The 18,153-nt window shown below is 41.8% G+C and overlaps 1 long non-coding RNA gene across 1 annotated transcript in view; it reads left to right on the forward strand.

Moving 5' to 3' along the window:
- The first annotated feature begins 560 nt into the window (after nucleotides 1-560).
- The window catches only part of LOC119565405, a 65,148-nt gene continuing 47,555 nt past the window's right edge, over nucleotides 561-18,153 (forward strand). The window contains exons 1-2 of the long non-coding RNA XR_006289027.1: nucleotides 561-5,749; nucleotides 7,755-10,409. This is a non-coding gene — a long non-coding RNA (uncharacterized LOC119565405). The remainder of the gene's footprint in view (nucleotides 5,750-7,754; nucleotides 10,410-18,153) is intronic.

Raw genomic sequence — 18,153 nt, forward strand, 5'->3', positions numbered from 1 at the left:
AAGAGATCACATGGATATCAAGACATGTGTTATACCAGGCCTGGAGTAAAAATTCACAGACTCTCCTCTTTGCAAAGGGAAATAGAAAACAAGTGCTTTTATGAAGAGGTCATGGTGACAGAATTGCGGACACAATCTCAGAGATTAATAATCTAGACTAGTCCATCTCCAATTGCTCAGTGCCCTTTCGTGCAGTTAAAAATTTGAGCTACACAATTTGCTTTTCCCTCTTCACAAAATGTGGCTTGAATAGAGACTGGGAGTGGATGGGTCATTACACAAAGTAAAACTATTTCCCCATGTTTATTTCCCCCCCGCAACTGTTCCTCAGACATTCTTGTCAACTGCTGGAAATGGCCCACCTTGATTATCACTACAAAAGGTGTGTCTCCCCCCCGCCCCCACTCTCCTGCTGGTAATAGCTCACCTTATCTGATCACTCTGGTTACAGTGTGTATGGTAAGACCCATTGTTTCATGTTCTCTGTGTATATAAATCTCCCCACTGTATTTACCACTGAATGCATCTGATGAAGTGAGCTGTAGCTCACAAAAGCTTATGCTCAAACAAATGTATTAGTTTCTAAGGTGCCACAAGTACTCCTTTTCTTTTTGCGGATACAGACTAACACGGCTGCTACTTTGAAACCTGTGTGATTTTTACAAATTTGTTTTGCTATTCAACATTTAATGATTAATGTTTTATATAAACAAACCTATGGACTGCTCATGAGCTGTTTGCTTTGAGTGGCGTGACTGGTCCCCTACGTCAACCTTTATAAACTATGTCTGTGGTTTCATCAGAAAACGAGCATATTGTGATCTTGCCCTAAGCAGCCATGAATAAGAAACCTCTTTCCTCATACAGATCATACAAGGGAGGCCTGGAATCAGTGCAAGGGAGCATAGGGACCAATACTAGGGGTTTCCCAGGCACATATTACCAAAGAAGGTTGGGAAGAAGTGGAGGCATGGACCTTGCTTCATTATGTGTTGAACCGTGGAGCTGGATGGCTATGTGGGAGGAAGTGTGATTTACCTTAGAACAAGGTGACACAAATGAGATGACCTCCTGAGGTCCCTTCCAACCCTGATATTCTATGAATTTACTCCCTAAACCAACACAGCTGGAGACCTCCAGGGGGCATTGTCCCTCCTATGGTTTCCACTGTCCTCAGTGCAGGGTTATAAGGACACATCTCAATCCTAATCCTTTGTGATTAAATGAATCTTGTCTATTGGCTAGAAACCTATTGCCTGAAAACACTCATTCAAACAAGGTTTCTTTTGGACAAATTTTTGAGAGACATGAATAAAAAGGCTTGGTGAACACAGCTGAAGCAACGTTCTCTATGTTTGCTGAGCGCTAGGCAAAATATATATGATTTGGGCATCTACCTTCAGCGTGTGCAACTGCCCTTTGTATGTGCAGCTGGAGCAAAGCTAAAGGTAAGAGCATCAGAAATGGTTCAAACTGCTCTTAATCCAAAGGTCAAGGGTAGAAGGATGACATAGTAAATTGCATTCAAGTGGAGGTCTATCAGGTTTAATTTTTTTTTTTAAAGTTGTAGATTTCTTTTTTGAGACAATTGTTATGGAGATAGTATCAGTCTTTTCGTGTTAGCCCCTCTTCTACACAGGCCCATTGGTGTATTCTCACATATGGCTGAGCTGCATATGCACTCATCTTTTAATGCATGCTTAGTTGAAGGATCATCAGTGAGGCTGTGTAGCAGGGCAGGGCTCACCCCTGCAGCACCTCCTCCTGGTCATCCAGGGAATTAGCATTCCAGCCTCTGGAGCACCCTCTGTAGGCCCATGTCCTGCTTGCTGCTGGGCCCCCCGAGTCCCTCCTAGACCCCAGTGCCCCCTTTCACACCAGGGTGCTGCCACCTGCAGTACCCCACACAAATCTGGATCTCCCCTCCCCAGAGAATCCCCACCTCGCCTCAGGCTATAGGCGCTGCCAATCATCCCCTAGCCCCCATTTCCTGGGGCTGACTGCAGTGTAAGCACCACTCATCACAGGCAAGAGGGGTTTGGACCTGCTGTCTTTGCCTACCTTTAGCTGCCCCCTGCAACCCCAGTACCTATTTGGCCTTACTCTAGGCCTGCAGGCTGTGGGGTTTCTAGGCCAGAGTTCCCCAGCCCTACTCCACCTCAAGTACCTTGGTATGCTCCCAGCAGCCAGGTCCCTCCCTCTCAACAGGCTAGAGAGAGAGTCCTTCTGCTTCTGGCTTCCCTGGCTTTTATAGGGCCAGCTGGGTCTGTTTGGGGCATGGCCACAGCTGAGGCTGCCTCCCAATCAGCCCAGCTTTTCCCCTGCCCCAGCCCCTTCCCAGGGCTGTTTTAAGCCCTTCCAGGTGACCACCCTACTACCCGCTGGTTTCCAGATACAGCCATAAAGAATGACAGGGAAGAGGGCAGTATTAGCTTTCTTGTGGTAGCTGAAAATGTGTTTCTGTTGAGCTCTTAGCTACTTATATAGTTCCGCTATTGTAATATCTGAGCACCTAACAATCTTTACTGTATTTATTCTCAGAACATCCCTCTGCAGTAGGGCAGTCCTATAACCGCTGTGTTTAAAACCTGGAGTCTGATCTGCTTGGAATATCTGCTGAGAGAATTTTATTTTGGAATCAGTTAGGCTCTGCAGTGATTTCCCAGAAATATTTTTAATGAAATAAGCGAGGAGGGAAATAGAATTCCTGTCTGAATTGTTCATGAAATTGAGTTCTGCCACTCCAACTATTATTGAACTGTTCTGGCACCATTACTTGGAAGTAACCAATGTAGCTGATAGGAAATACTCTCCCTGAAATTGTATGTGATCCTAACTCCTCCTGCCATAATGTGCTCCAGAATATTCATTGGATATAAAGGGCATCACCCTGTAGTTTTCAATAACGCTATTTCCTTTTTATTTATGCATATATTAGTATATAATTGCAGTAACTTCACATATATTTTTCTACCTCTCTTTAGATCCAATATTGCCTCCTTAGTCAAAATTTCCATTGTCTTCTATGGGAGTTTTGCTTAAGCAGTGGCTCTGTGAGCCAAAACCTGCTGACCTTAACTCACACAAATTCCCGCTGAAATCATAGGGAGTTTTGCATGAATAAGCCTGAGCATGATTTGTGTCTCTATGTTTAGATATATGGCCTTTGACATCAACAAGATAATTAAATGTGTCATGTAAAGAAGTGAAACAGAGCTTTACAAACAATGTATGTTTACAATTATACAACTCCAATCAAAAGAGTGACAAAGAAGTTTTCCTTGATTTTGGCTTTCTTAAACAAAAATATACAGCTTAGTTAGTAGCTTCCATCAAAGTGATACAACTAATCAAAATCATAACAGGATCTTTAAATGCGTTAAAAAAGAATACCTTGAATTCTCTTTCAAAGTACAATGGGCATAATCCAAATGCAGTGACACAGATAATATTTTTATCTTCTTTTTACTACAAAGTTTTCTATTTTGCATTTTCAAAAGAATGGTTTAAAAATATCCTTGTAAACTATAACATTAAAAATAAATAGGACCAGGTAGGCTTTCAACTGTTTTTTATGTCAACACTACAAAAAAAAAAAATCAAACTACATTTCCAAAGGAACACCAGAGAGCTTTCTGTGGAAGTTGGCAGACGCATAAAGGTATTGTTTTGCAGATATTGTTGTTGATAGGTTTGATCTACAGCATGGTTTGTCTGAGCCAATGGGATATTGTCTTTTTAACAAATCTCATCATGCCAGCAGTGTTGCTTCTTTAGGATGGCTTATCAGCTCCAGCCAGAGTCTGCCACTCTTGCACTTGCCTTCATCGCCTGAGAGGAAAATAAATTGTACCCAAGCAGTTAATAAGAAAGAATTATTGTGAGTGAGATGCATGACATTATGAGAAAGCATGGTGTTTTATGGACTAAATATTGCTCTGCAACCCTACCCCTCCTGGAAAACGACAGACAAACAAAAAACCCAGGTTTGGCATAAATGAAATGAGCATTTCATTCGAGAAATAGATTCACTTTAAGCACTGTTACTGATGTGCTATTCTCTTTCAAGAAGTATACTTATGACATTTCTCCCTTATATTAAAATGCATTTTAATATAGACATTGGAAAAGGCTATAAAAGGCTTGTAATAGCTTCTCTGCTGTGACAACATGCATCTTCTTTTCTATATATTTGTGCAGCTTGATAAATAAAGATACTTATATATATATATGAATGTGACATGTAGCATATGAGTAAAGAGAGGTGAATATATCTATCGTTTTCTGTGGGACAGCTGAGCCTTCTCTAAAAATGAATGAGCTAAGGTACTGATGGTGCGCAGTTTATGTGCCAAAACCTGCTCACCTTACACATACAGGTTTAACAGGACCGCACTTGTGAGAAAGGTGACAGGGATTTGGCCCTATATACAATTCTCCAGAACCCTGCTGCTTGAAAATCTCAAGAAACAGCTGCATATATGGATAGTGAGCACACACTGGCTAATATATGCAATGGGAAACTTGGGCACGATGCCACACAGCTTTTACTAGCTTTGATGTGTGGTATGTGTTTAAGGTCCTGATTCAGCAAAGCAGTTAAGCATGTGTTTAACATTAAGCTGGGAGGTAAGTCCCTTTGAAATGAAGCACATGTGTAAGTGCTTTGGTGAACTGGGGCCTTTGTCCTCAACAACTCTGAAAATGTAGGTGTAAATATTTCATTGTGAATTGTATTTTATTTAAATTTTGTTTCTTCATAATTCACAAGCAATATCCATCTGGCACCTGCACTATGGTGATGGGTGCCTTAGAAATGCATTTGATGCCTTTAGTTCAGACTATGGAAAGCACACATAAGGGAATTACTCAGTATTTTATTAGCAAAGAGATGAAGTACTGGTGAAGGGCAAACTAACAGTCAAGATCAAAGAACAAGAGAGAGAGAAATTGGTAAGTGCAATTCTATTGTGACTAAATATTCTGTGATTTTCTAGTGTCTTTAATCCTGAGGATCTCAAGACATTTTGCAAATAGTAATTAAACCTCACAACATCCCTGGAAGGTTTATAAACACTATTCTGTACAGTTTACAGATAAGTAACCTTCAGGGGACCAGGGACAAATTGGCTACTGGGCTGCTCGTGGGCTAAGACTGCTGCCTATTATGCTGACCAGTATTCTCTCATTGTTTCCCTGGGCTCCCCCATAGGTCTGTCTTTTTCCTTATGTTGTCTCTTGCCTTATATTTAGACAGTAAGCTCATTGGGGCACGGTCTGTCTTTTTTTTTTGCTTGTGTTTGTACATGGCTATCCCACTGGGGTATTAGTCCATGACTGGGGCTCCTAGGTGATACAATAATACAAATACTAAATAACAATACTTGCCTGAGATCACAAGGAAGCCAATGACTCATCTGGGAATTGAATTTAGAAACCTCCATTCCAACCACAAGACCACATACTCTCCCAAACTAAACCCTGTTTTCCTTTCTCTTGTCTCATTCCCTCTTATTTTCTGTTTCAGACTTAGAGCCTATCCACACAAAAGCTTGCAGCAAAATAACAAAAGGTGCACATTAAAACTGATTTAGTTATTTTGGTGCAAGTCCATTTGTTGATATTCTTATCAGAATAAAAGTGGTTAATATGAATTAAATGTGGATAGGGTGCTAACCTGAGATGGGGAAGACTTCAAGTTTCCCCTCTGCCTGACTGGGAGAAGAGATTTGAACAGGCTATCTTTCAGGTAAGTACCCTAACCACTAGGTTAAAAGTTAGGAGGGGGTCCTCCTCCTCTTCTTCACGCACCCCATAGCTTCTTGTTAAAATGGTGTAGGTGCTTAATGCCAGGGGAGGGTTTGGAGCTCAGAAGCAGGGATGCTGTAGGTGCCTCCCTCCAGCCCAGATGGGTGCCTGTCTCCAGAGTGAGGCAGCACTCAGCACATAGCTAGTGGTGGATTAGACACTGGGCCAATGGGGTCCGTGCTCGGGGGTCCCGGAAAAATGGACATCCTCGCACCCTGACCCGCCTGCCCAGCGCTGCTGCTGGGGACCGGGGTCAGGGCACGGGCTTGCCCTGCTCCACCCGCCTGGTGCTCCTGTGGGGGAAAGCCCCTGTACCCCGCTCCCACTCCCTGGCAGGATCGCCGGGCAGGGCACACCCCCATGCCCTGACCCCCTGTCCCGCACAGGAGTGCCTGGGGGTAAGGGGGGACTTCAGGCAGAAGGGGTGGGGAGGGCCCCCCACTTGCTCTGGCACAGGGCCCCACAAAATGGTAATCCGCCACTGCACATACCCCTCTGTTTGGCACTTCCCTCGCTTAGGCGAGGAGCCCCCCAGCACTGTGGCTTTTGTGAGTCCCATTCTGGGGTGCCTGTATTTATTGTACAGGGAGCCTAGGCATCAAAGTCAGGCTTTGGACATCACAGTGATTTTCTAAGCACCTAAACATTAGGTGTGGCACCGCTCAGTGTCACCACACCTAAGTTCCTTTGTGAATCTAGCCCCTGAAGGAGTAGTTAGTGGTGTTAACAGAGGTGGGAGTCCAATGCTGCAAACAAAGACATGGGGTCTTAGTCATATAATATAGAGAAAATTGTGGCTTAAATGAAAGAGAATAGAAACAATTTGAGTGCCCTAACAGTACTGAGAGTCCTGCCACTGCCCCCAGGAATTGACAGGGAGGATGCCTTTGGTATGGACCTAGATCAGGGTAGAGCAGGTGGAAAAAAAGCCGTAGTCATGTACCTGCAACTTCCAGTCATAACAAGATAATCTATTAAAAGCTTACGTCCAAGTCCTGGAGTTCTGTTCAGATTTTATTTTGTCCTCAGGCAAAACTCTCGTTGACTTCTATTGAATTCTATAAAATATTTCAAGACCCCGTTTCCAATAAAGCAATATACATACAGAACATGGAGCTAGTTGCACCGAACATACATAAGAAAAGGGAATCTGATTGTTTAAGTACATTTTTCTTATGAAAGTAGTTGACCTTTTATATCTTCTTTCAGTATTTGTAAGAAAGAATGAAACAGGTTTCATAAGGAGGTTTTCACAATGTGGTCATACACAGTATATCAAATCTGTATGTGTTGGTGAAAACAGTCAGAACAAAAATGCATTTTGCAGAATAACCAATTGGTTTAATTCCTATGCAAAATAGAGAATGAGTAGGAGGATTTTTTTCCCTTTTATTATTCTGTTGCATGGCTCTCTAGACTAAGTAATTGGAGCCAGGAGTAAGGGATAAACTGAATCCAAATCAAGATGCAGAAAAGCAACATTCATACCCATGCTGTTCCACTGAAGCCACACAACTAACTGATTTGAGTTGTGCTCCATCTCATATCCAGGCCATCTTCCACACAGTCCCATACACCTGGAATTCCCACCTTGCTCATCATGTTTCCACCCTCTCATTACTTAGCCCTCATTAAGCTACCTTCTTCTGAAAGGTCTATGAGCCCTAGTTCTCACCTCATGAAGTATTAACAACATATTCATAAGTATGAACAAGAATTGTAGGATGGAAAAGAGTGCTCCATAACTTTGCTGTTGTTGCACCCCCTAGCTGCTGAAAATCAGCATATCGCTATTGAAATATGAACATCTGTAGAAAGAATGCAGGGGTTTGTGCTGTAAATGGCCTGTTGTATGTAGTTGGAGGAGATGATGGTTCCTGTAACTTGTCAACAGTGGACTATTATAACCCAACAACTGATAAATGGACACTTGTGTCATCTTGTAGGAGTACAGAAAGCAAGGAGCTATGCAGGTGTTACCGTTATTTACAAACCATTATGAACAACGAAAAGATTTTCAACTTAATAATGCACTATGGGCTGGCTTCAACAAGTGTTTTTGAAATTACTGAGAATCAAAGAACTTCTCTACTGGTAGCTGCACATTGAGTCACAGTGGAAGAGGTGATGGTCTGCAATTACGTATGATAGATAATGAAGATTGCTCCAGAAGCAATGTGGGAAAAAAAAAAATCCAAGGAGCTATGCTGATTTACTGAGAAGAGCATCTGGTTCTGTCTATTTAGACTGTAAGTTTTGGAGGCAGGGATCTTGTGTTCCTATATGACAGTAAAGTGCCTGACATACTATATAAATCATAAAAAAATGATGATGATTTTTTAGCATCCCTATGTTCAGCTCATAAGCACTGGGAACTCACCAGCACAACCTCATGAGGCCATTCTCATACAGAGAAACAAATGGTGCACTGCAACTGAGTCATAAAGATTTACAACCTGGCAGCAAACAATCAGGAAGGTTAAAGACAGGTGGGAGTCCATTTACACAGGTTAACAGTGCCTGTGCATGGGGACATTTTTGACAATAACTCTGGATAGGGATCAACTCCACATTGGAGGTCTTTGGAGATAAAGCTGAAAATGACCTTTGCCCGCAACAGATTACAAACAACTAGGCTCTCTGACAGAGAAGTAGTTGCAAGAAGGAAAGGAGAGACACCCAGAGAAGGCTGGTGTTGCAAGTATGGAGAAAGGGAAAGAAACAACACCCAGTGCTGGGTGCAGATGGGCTGGTGCTGGGTGCTAACTTTGGAATGAGCTACTTGCAGATGCCCTTGCCTAGAGAAATCATTGCCTGTGGTAGCCAGCACAAAATGTTTTGGCAGCAGCATCAGAATCACCAGGCAGGCTTTTTCTTTCATATCATACTCTTGGGGCTGGAACATTGAGGCACTGTCATTTTGATGTTCATAGAAAACAAAGAAGAATATGGTTTTTATTTCACTAAAGCCAGTCCAAACCTTCCTGAAAAACAAACAGCACCCAGAGATGCCATGCAGTTTGCATTTGAATTATGAAGAAATAAAACCCAATACAATATAAAAGAAAACAATATTTAAATTTCCTATATTTTTAGGGTTGCTGGGGATAAAGGCATGGATTTAGCAAAACACATATGCTCAACTTCTAGGAGACTTATGCATGTGCTTAAAGTTAAACAGATGCTTAACTCCTGTGAAGAACTGGAGCTTTAAACATACAGCATCCCATTACAGAGGGTGGGTTTGGAGGCTCGAGGTAGGCAAGGGAAGGGGCAGAGTGGCATGGGGATAGGAGGGTAGCACAATAGGAGCCCAGACTACTACAGCCCTACGTGATGATTCCATCTCCCTGTCACTCTCCATCAACACATGGGCCAGCACATTTAAGCATGTACTTAAGTCCACTCCTATTCATGGCATCCTCAAAACACAAGCTTAATATAGAATATACTATACTTTAGAATATACTAAGTGCTGTCATGAATAAGGATTCTTTCCTGAATCAAGGCCTAGAGCTGTGCTTTGGGACTGGTTGTAGGTACCCCTAAGTGAATAAAGTACATTCTCCATGTATTAAATATTTTTTCTTATGACAAGCTTATTGCCTGAGCCCTGTCTCATAATAGAAGATGCAGAGTTGCTGGTTTGAAATCACTTAATTTCAAAAATTTATATTCATTTATCCTAACAAAGGAACCATGCAAATTAAAAGAACACCAACCAAAAAACACAACAGAAGCAATCAGTTACAAACGTTACAAAATCACTTCTCCCTTACCTAAAATATAGGAATTTTATAGACAAAAACACCGATTCGTAATGTATGGCAAAAGCACATTTCACATTCATGTATTCTTAGCGTGACAGTGAGACAAGGTGGGTGAGGTAATATCTTTTATTGCGGCAACTTCTGTTGGTGAGAGAGACCAGCTTTCAAGCCACACAGAACTCTTCTTTGGGTCTTAGCAATTTATAACAATTACTGTGTTCTCTTAGTAAAAAGAATTTATAAATTTATAAAAGGTTTTAAAAAGTGATTTGAGAGTAAGTCACAAAAGTTTGCCCAAGTGAGACTGTTTCATTTTCCAGCTTCTAATTGGACCCACCAACCACTTTCACTTGTGTCGCATCATTTCCTACTGCTATCACATCCATCCTTACTTCTATATCAGCAATTGCAGCGACCACCTGAGTCACCTGAGTTAATTGTACAGTTGGAAAACAGATGTAGTTTCCCAACAGGAACAATCAGAATTGTGAGTGATCAATGTTAAAATCCATTTGTGATAAATGTTGCAGGCTCTATGGGTCCTGGGATTATTGATAAACTTGGATATTTATAAATGTTAGATATATCTTTGTGAGCTAGGAATTATAGGCTAGTCCATGGGAGTGTTGCTGAGCTCCCACCAGGAACTAAATCAGGTGGGGGTATCTACTGCAAATCCCGGGACAGATAGCTCCAGAGAAGTACCACCTTTGGGGAGGAAGGAATTGCATATATCAGTTCAGGCTGGGTTCAAGAGGTTTGGTAAAGAAAAAAATGTGAGCCTGAATTGGCTCAGGGTCCTTCATTTGATTCTCAAGCTGACCTGAATTGGTAAGCAAAAGGGCTAAACCCTTCTTGAAGAGTTTGAAGGACTGTGGGAACCTAGCAGATCTTCATGTGGAAGAGGAGTGATGTCTAGTAAACTTAGCTTGCATGTAGACTGTTTGTTATTTTGTGATATGTTGTTTTCTGTGGTGCATTAGTCCTAAAATAAGTGTACTGTGCTTTGCGAAAGTTGGCTAGTCACTGGTAACCCTGTCATTATCCCTTGAGAGGGAGAGAGCTGCAGGTGCTGATGAAGGTCAAACCTGCTGGGATAGTCACAGTGAACGGCAGGGGGACAACAATCCCAAATGCCTGCTCTGGGGAGAGAGTTGTAGGTCTCCACCCATAGAGAGGTGACAACTGTAGGCCTGAGACCTAAAGGCTGTCCTCAGCCAGACCATGGAAGGTGCAGGCCATTCTGACATAGCTATGCTGCTATTGTCACTGTGGTTCTGTGTTCTGCACCTTTAAATCTCAAAGGACTTGTCTGTCTATCTACTGAGACTGGTAGCTATAATATCTTAATTTAATTGCAGACTGTTACACCGGAGACAGGCACGTTGTGCGCTAGCATGGATAATTTACTCCCTCCTCTCCCCCCTTTGTTTTGCTGTTGTTTTAATTTAATACACTAGCCAGGGAGCTGCTATCTGTTTGCTCTTTGTATGGAGAAACATAACAATTTCCAGGAAAGATGATAGAAGAAATACACAAACTGTGCTTATTTACACCAGCCGAGGGTCTGGCACAGTGAGTCTGTGTATATTTTCCACAAGACCCTTGCCTCATTCAGTACATGGTATGGACAATGCTCAGGGAAGCAGCAGCTCTTCAATATTCATTCAATTGGTGACCACCTGTGAAAAATGTGGTTTATGTGACTTACCTAGAATCACCCAGGTGGCACAGACAGAATTGGAATATCAGGGCAGAATTTGACTGCCTTAACAATGCCCTTTCTCTTCCTTCAATCCTCTGCCTCATTCATGCCTCAACATCTGCAACAAATAAGGCAGAAGTGCAACAGAAAACAGCCTTCTTCAATACACAACCCTGATTCATTCCCAGAACACTGTCCAACCTGTGCACTGACTGAAGCAGGGATCCTGTGGAAAAAATAGTATGTGATCGTGTAGTTAATGGCTGTATCATCATGCATATGCACAAGGAGGCCAAATTAAGATTGCACAGGCTACCTTAACTCTGGCTTTTCCTAACTTTTGAGTGTTTGACTTTGCAACTTTTTAACAGAGTATTTTAGGATTTAACACCACTCATATTTTTGAGTCCAGCGAAGGGCAACAAAAATGATTAGGGGTCTAGAGCACATGACTTATGAGGAGAGGCTGAGGGAGCTGGGATTGTTTAGTCTGCAGAAGAGAAGAATGAGGGGGGATTTGATAGCTGCTTTCAACTACCTGAAAGGGGGTTCCAAAGAGGATGGCTCTAGACTGTTCTCAATGGTAGCAGATGACAGAACGAGGAGTAATGGTCTCAAGTTGCAATGGGGGAGGTTTAGATTGGATATTAGGAAAAACTTTTTCACTAAGAGGGTGGTGAAACACTGGAATGCGTTACCTAGGGAGGTGGTAGAATCTCCTTCCTTACAGGTTTTTAAGGTCAGGCTTGACAAAGCCCTGGCTGGGATGATTTAACTGGGACTTGGTCCTGCTTTGAGCAGGGGGTTGGACTAGATGACCTTCTGGGGTCCCTTCCAACCCTGATATTCTATGATTCTATGATATTAATCTCCTGTTGCCTTAATGGGCTAACCTGCTGCAGTTATTAGTCATCATTGATAACAACATCATTTGGTTGCTAGGTGTGTGCATTTGGGTTTTGAGAGCATTGACATCAATGGAGCTATGTCAATTTACATATGCTGAGAATCTGACCCACTATTATAATCTACTTATTCATTTGAGTTCTTCTTTGCTGAATAATATCCATGGCTCATAATACAAACCCACCATCTCAAAACATGTTGCAGCAGAAAAAGTTAGTCGGAAACCCCCTTGCTCACATCCTTCAACTATTTCCAGTTTTCACTCATGTCTGGAGTCTAATCCACATGATCTTATAACATCACTCATGGGTTTTGGATAAAACTAGATTCCAAGCTTCTCTCAAAGCCCCATATTTACAAAGTCCCACTTTCCTTAGTGGAGGCCAATAAAAAGAAAAAAGCAGCCAATAAAATATGAGAGAGGATAAGGAAGATAATGACAAAGAAAAGCAATAAGTGAAATGACTAGTGAAAGAGAGAAGTGAGATTAGAGGAGGGCGAAAATAAAATAAAGACAAGAAGGAAGAAGACAACAACAATAATTATTAATTGTGCCACTGAATTTCTTGCATGAAGGAATAGAATTTAAAGTTCAAGACTGAATGTGTTTGAAAGATTATGAAATTAACGTTGGAATGGATATTTATGTATTTAGTACATTGTCCCAATACCCTGGGAGCTGGAAATGTGGAGTGATTATTAGCTTGGTTTCTGTTTTTGTTGAGCAGGTATATTTTTTTCCCTCTATTACTTTGTTCCACTATATGATCACACTTCTTGGCATAATTTAGATCAGCTATATGCAAGTGCCTCCATTTTGAAGAGCATAAGGAGAGCTCCATGAGTGCCCAGGGAACCAGAAGTATGCAGTGATTAACCGTGGTTTCTGTTATTTGTTGAGGAGATGAAAAGAACTGTGAAATAAAAGGCAATGCATGATGGTTTCGATGTCCTTCTGCTGTCCTTTGTTTGCTTATGCTGCATCAAGAGTGGAAGAAATAATAGTTCTGATATAGCAAAGGAAATCAGGTAGCCGCTCACTGCATCAAAAATCAGAAACCCAGAAAAAGAAGATGCAGAGCACTACAGTAGCTCAGTGCTGACAGACAAAAGAGAAATACACACATTTTTAAAGATGTAAAAATTTAAAAGAATGTTAGGGGTTTTGGGAAAACGGCTAACTACTTCTAAGGTTTAATACCTGTAAATATGTTGGCTTTCTCTTCTTTCTCAGTTAACGTGGACTATAAATATATCTTACCCTAATTAGTCTTTTAGAAAGATTTGTCAGAAATATAAAGGTGTAGAATTCCTGACTCATACGATATAATTTAACATAGCAGTGTCTGGGCAAATAGGGGTAATGATTCCACAAGGCCTTATTTTTAGCATACCCAGGAAACATGTAGTTGTTAACATGGTGGGTCTGTTAATTCCTGGGGAATCTGTAGGGCCAATGTGGTCTTAAATGCTCCAGTAGCTCCATGAGAGAGCAGAGAATAAGTAACTAAACTCCTACTCTCTCTGGAGAGGCTTCAGGGGATCAGATTCTCCTGGGTAACCCAGCTATGAGGCCTACTGCTGTATGGATAGAGGTCTGGCTGGTGCTAAATACTATCACACTAATGTGGGCTAGCTTTTCAAACAAACTCTTATTAGCTGAAAATGTGGCAAGATTACAAGATGTTGAGCAGATGTGTGAGCGTGGGAGATTGGGAAAAGTCAGTTATTGTGGCTGCCATTTAGAAACTGGGGGCAAAAGAGAGCGAGAGGAAAAAACCTAAGAATATCAGAAGCACACAAGAGGCTATTAAAGAAGCATTATAAATATGGGATGAGCATGAAAATGCTGTCAGCTGGTTAACAGACAGGAAAAAAGAATAGGAATAACTGGCCAGTTCTCAGTAGGGAGAGAGAGATGTAGAAGTGGGTTGTTCCAGAGCCCAGTACTAGGTCTGAGGAGGAGGAAGTTTATTAATGATATGGAATAAATGTTAATTAGTGAAGTGGCAAAAATTGAGGTTGTTTAAACATTATTTAAGTTGATCAAGACAAAGGGGTTAGTGGGGAACAAAGAGGGACCTTGCAAAACTAAGAAATCATGCAGATGACCCTGAGATAGACCCGTACAATAATGCATATTAGAAGGAGCAATTTAAACAGTGATGTACCGTGAGTTAGTTGTAGTCTCTCTGGAACAAGATCTAAACTCAGTGGGAGCAGCTGGGTGCTCAGTACTTTGAAAATGAGGCCACTTATTTAGGGCCTAAATATGTACCTAGGAACCCAACTTTAGGCACCCACTTTTGTAAATGCTCAGGTCACATTTGAAAATCTTACCCCATGTATCCACCGATTTTTGTTGTTGTTGCCTCAATCTTTGTTTGTTCAGCTTGCATCTATTAGATGTACAGCAATGACGAATGGAACAAAGCAAAAAGGCGCAGATTCTTCTCCTTCTCTCCACCGCAGCTGTGCTGTGTGCAGGTAGGTGGACTCTGAACATGCCAACTGGATTGGGCCCCACGCAGAAGTTAAGCAGAGGAGCACCTATTTTTCCTCAGTTCATGGATCACACTGGGGCTTCGGCAGGAGACAGGGGCTTGGATTCCCAGAGTGAGGCAGCAGTGTGCATGCTCAGAGGCAGAAACATGGACACCTTGGGGTACTTTTACTGCAACAACTTAGGTGCCAAGTGAGTTTAACAGGGTTAGGCAACAGTCAAACAGAGGTTTGGGATCACAGTGACTCCTAAAAATGGAACTTAGGTGCCTAACTACCTTTGTGGAGCTGGGCCAAAGAGATCATGCTTTCAGCTGATACTCTGGATTTGTATGGTGTAAATTCTAATGGGGGTTAGACAGTGCAATTCTTCAGTATTTGAGAGCTTCCCTGTGTTTAAAATAGAGAATACTGATAGAACTGGTAATATCTCTGAAATTCTTTGTGAGCCCAATGTATAACATAATTCTAGGCACTGAATGTGCATCATACAACATCATCATCCATTTTGGATCTGGTGTTGACCAACAGGGATGAATTATTTGCAAATATGAAGGTGGTTGGGAACTTGGGAGGAAGTGATCATGATCTGATATTCAAGATCGTAAGGATCGTAAGGAAAGGAAGGCATAAGAACAGCAAAACAAGGACACTGGACTTCAGAAAGGCAGATTTCAACCAATCCAGAGAAATAGTAGGCAAGATCCCATGGAAAGACCAATTAGGAAGAAAAGGAGTCAAAGGAGGCTAGCAGTTCCAAAAAGATGTAATAATAGAGGATCAACTTCAAGCTATTCGGATGCAGAGGAAAGGTAAGAACCACAGGAAGCCTATGTGACTGTACAAGTAGCTTTTTAGCCATCTAAAAAACAAAAGGGATACATACAGGAAATGGAAGGAGGGGCATGTCACTAAGGAAGTATACATGGGAATAGCACAAGAGTGTAGAGACAAAATCAGAAAAGCCAACTCATGTGTTACAGCTGGCAAGAAATGTTAGAGACAGCAAGAAGGGGTTCTACAAATAAGTCAGACAAAAAAGAAAGTGCAGGGCTGGTGTGGGTGGGCATCTCAATGGAGAAGGTGAGCTCGTAACGGAAGATGATAGAAAGGCAGAGCTGCTCAGCTCAATGTTGTGTTTTAGAAGACTGAAACAAAGTAGACAAACATATGTGACTAGTGAAGTTACCATAGACAATAAAGGGGAAGGGATAAGGTCAAGGCTGATTCCCCATTCTGACACTTTGAGTGCAGAAGGTGGGGCCCACAAGGATATAAAAATTAATACTGGCCACTCCAGGCTTGTATTAAACTCCCAACATTACAGCTTTCCTCTGACATTGGATGGGTAGATACTGCCACCACCCAAGTGCAAAACCCCTTTGAGAACCCAGGAAGGCACACTTGGGAACCCCTTCCTGTGGGGTACCCTCAAGTCCTTTCAGTCCCCCCTCCGGGGAAGATGTGAGAAAGAAAAACAAAGGAAATCAGCTGTTGCCACCAGCTAATTAAACAACGTGCACAAACCTCTTAGGACACACAAATCCAATCCTGTTTTTAAAAAAGGTAAATTTTATTTAAAAACAAAAAGAAAGAAAATACATCTGGAAACTCAGGCTATTGCTAGATTGGGGGGAAAAAAAACTTACAAGGATTAAGCATTAAGAGTAACTTTCTTGAAGTCCAGCTTAAAGGTTACAAGCAAAACAAAAGCATTTGGGATTAGCACAGAGGAATCCACAAGCCTTAAAGAAATAAAAAGAGATAAACCTAATTGCATCTTCCTAGACATTTCCTGATCTACTTACATATCTGGGGGTTTCAAATGAGTAGTTTCTAGGTATGATTCCAATGATTTTTCATACCTCGCCCAAAGCTTTTTACTGCATAGTTACTGCCCTGTTCCCTCTCTCCAGAGGACGGCAACAGACAGACAAAGGGGAAGTTTTTTCCTAATTTTAAAAAAAGTTCTAGCATTCCCATTGGCTCTTTGGGTCAGGTGCCCACTCCCTTCCTTTTACCTGTACATCACAGGGAGACTTTTTAACCCTTTACAGGTAAAGCAAGTAGAGAATCGCTACTAAGAGGGATTTTATAGCTAAATGGCTGGCTGGGTGTCTATAAAAGGGAGCTACCCCCCTTCCATTTATCACAGATGCAGATAAGGATAAGTAAAGATCATGTCAGAGATCTTCTGACTAATTTGAATGAATTCAAGTCAGCAGAGTTTGATGCTATTTACCTCAGGAAATCTGAGCTACTGGCAATAATATTCACAGAACTCACGGATGACAGGAGAGGTCCTTGAAGAGGTCCTTGAAGAGGTCCTACAGGAGAAGAGCTAAGGTAGTGCCCATCTTTAAAAAGGGGGTGGGGGAGGAGAAGCCAGAGAACTATAGACCAGTCAGCCTGACATCAATACCTGGGGCACTACTAGGGCAATATATAAAACATTCAATCTGCGAATACCTGGAGGATGAAGGGGTGATCACTTGCAGCGAGCATGGATTTACCAAGCACAAATCATGCCAAACCAGCTTGATTTCTTTCTTTGACAGGGTAACTGATTTGGTGGATAGGGGGAATGTGGTGGACATAATATACCTGGACTTCAGCAAGGCTTTTGACACAGTCCCCTGTGACACTCTGATGAGTAAGCTGGAGAAATGGAGGCTTAGGGGATCTACCATTAAGTGGATACATAATTAGTTACAACAACCACACACAAAGCACAGTTATTAATGGAATGAAGTCAGATTGGAGGGAGGTCTGAAGTGGGGTTCCACAGGGATCTGTTCTGAGTCCAGTGTTGTTTAACATCTTTATTAATGACATGGATGTAGATATACAGAGCATACTGCTGAAGCTTGCAGATGACATAAAGCTAGGGGGGTTTGCAAACACTTTGGAGGATAGAGTTAAAATTAAAAGCAATCTTGATAAATTGGAGAATGGGGTTATTGACAACAAAATGAAATTCAACAAAGACAAATGTAAGGTGCTACGCTTAGGGAAGAAAAAACAAATGCACAAATACAGGTTGGGGGATAACTGGCTTGGCAGCAGCACTGCTGAGAAAGATCCAGGAGTTGTGGTGGATCACAGCCTCAACATGAGTCAGCAATGCAATGCTGTTGTGAAAAAAAGCAAATACAATTTTAGGTTGCCTTAACAGAGGCATAGCATGCAAGTCACAGGAGGTGATAGTACCGTTCTACTCGGTGCTGCTTAGGCCTCAGCTGGAGTACTGTGTCCAATTTTGGTCACCAATATATAGAAAGGATGTAGAGAAACTGAAAAGGATCCAGAGGAGAGCAACAAAGATGATCAAAGGGATGGAATGCAAGCCACACGAGCAAATGTACTGGGTAGATTTAGTTTTGAAAAGAGAACATTAAGGTGGGACATGATAGAGGTCTTCAAATACTTGGAAGGCTGCCATAAAAAAGATGGAGAAAAGTT

This window comes from Chelonia mydas, chromosome 2 (genome assembly GCF_015237465.2).
Source record: "Chelonia mydas isolate rCheMyd1 chromosome 2, rCheMyd1.pri.v2, whole genome shotgun sequence".
Lineage (NCBI taxonomy): Eukaryota > Metazoa > Chordata > Testudines > Cheloniidae > Chelonia > Chelonia mydas.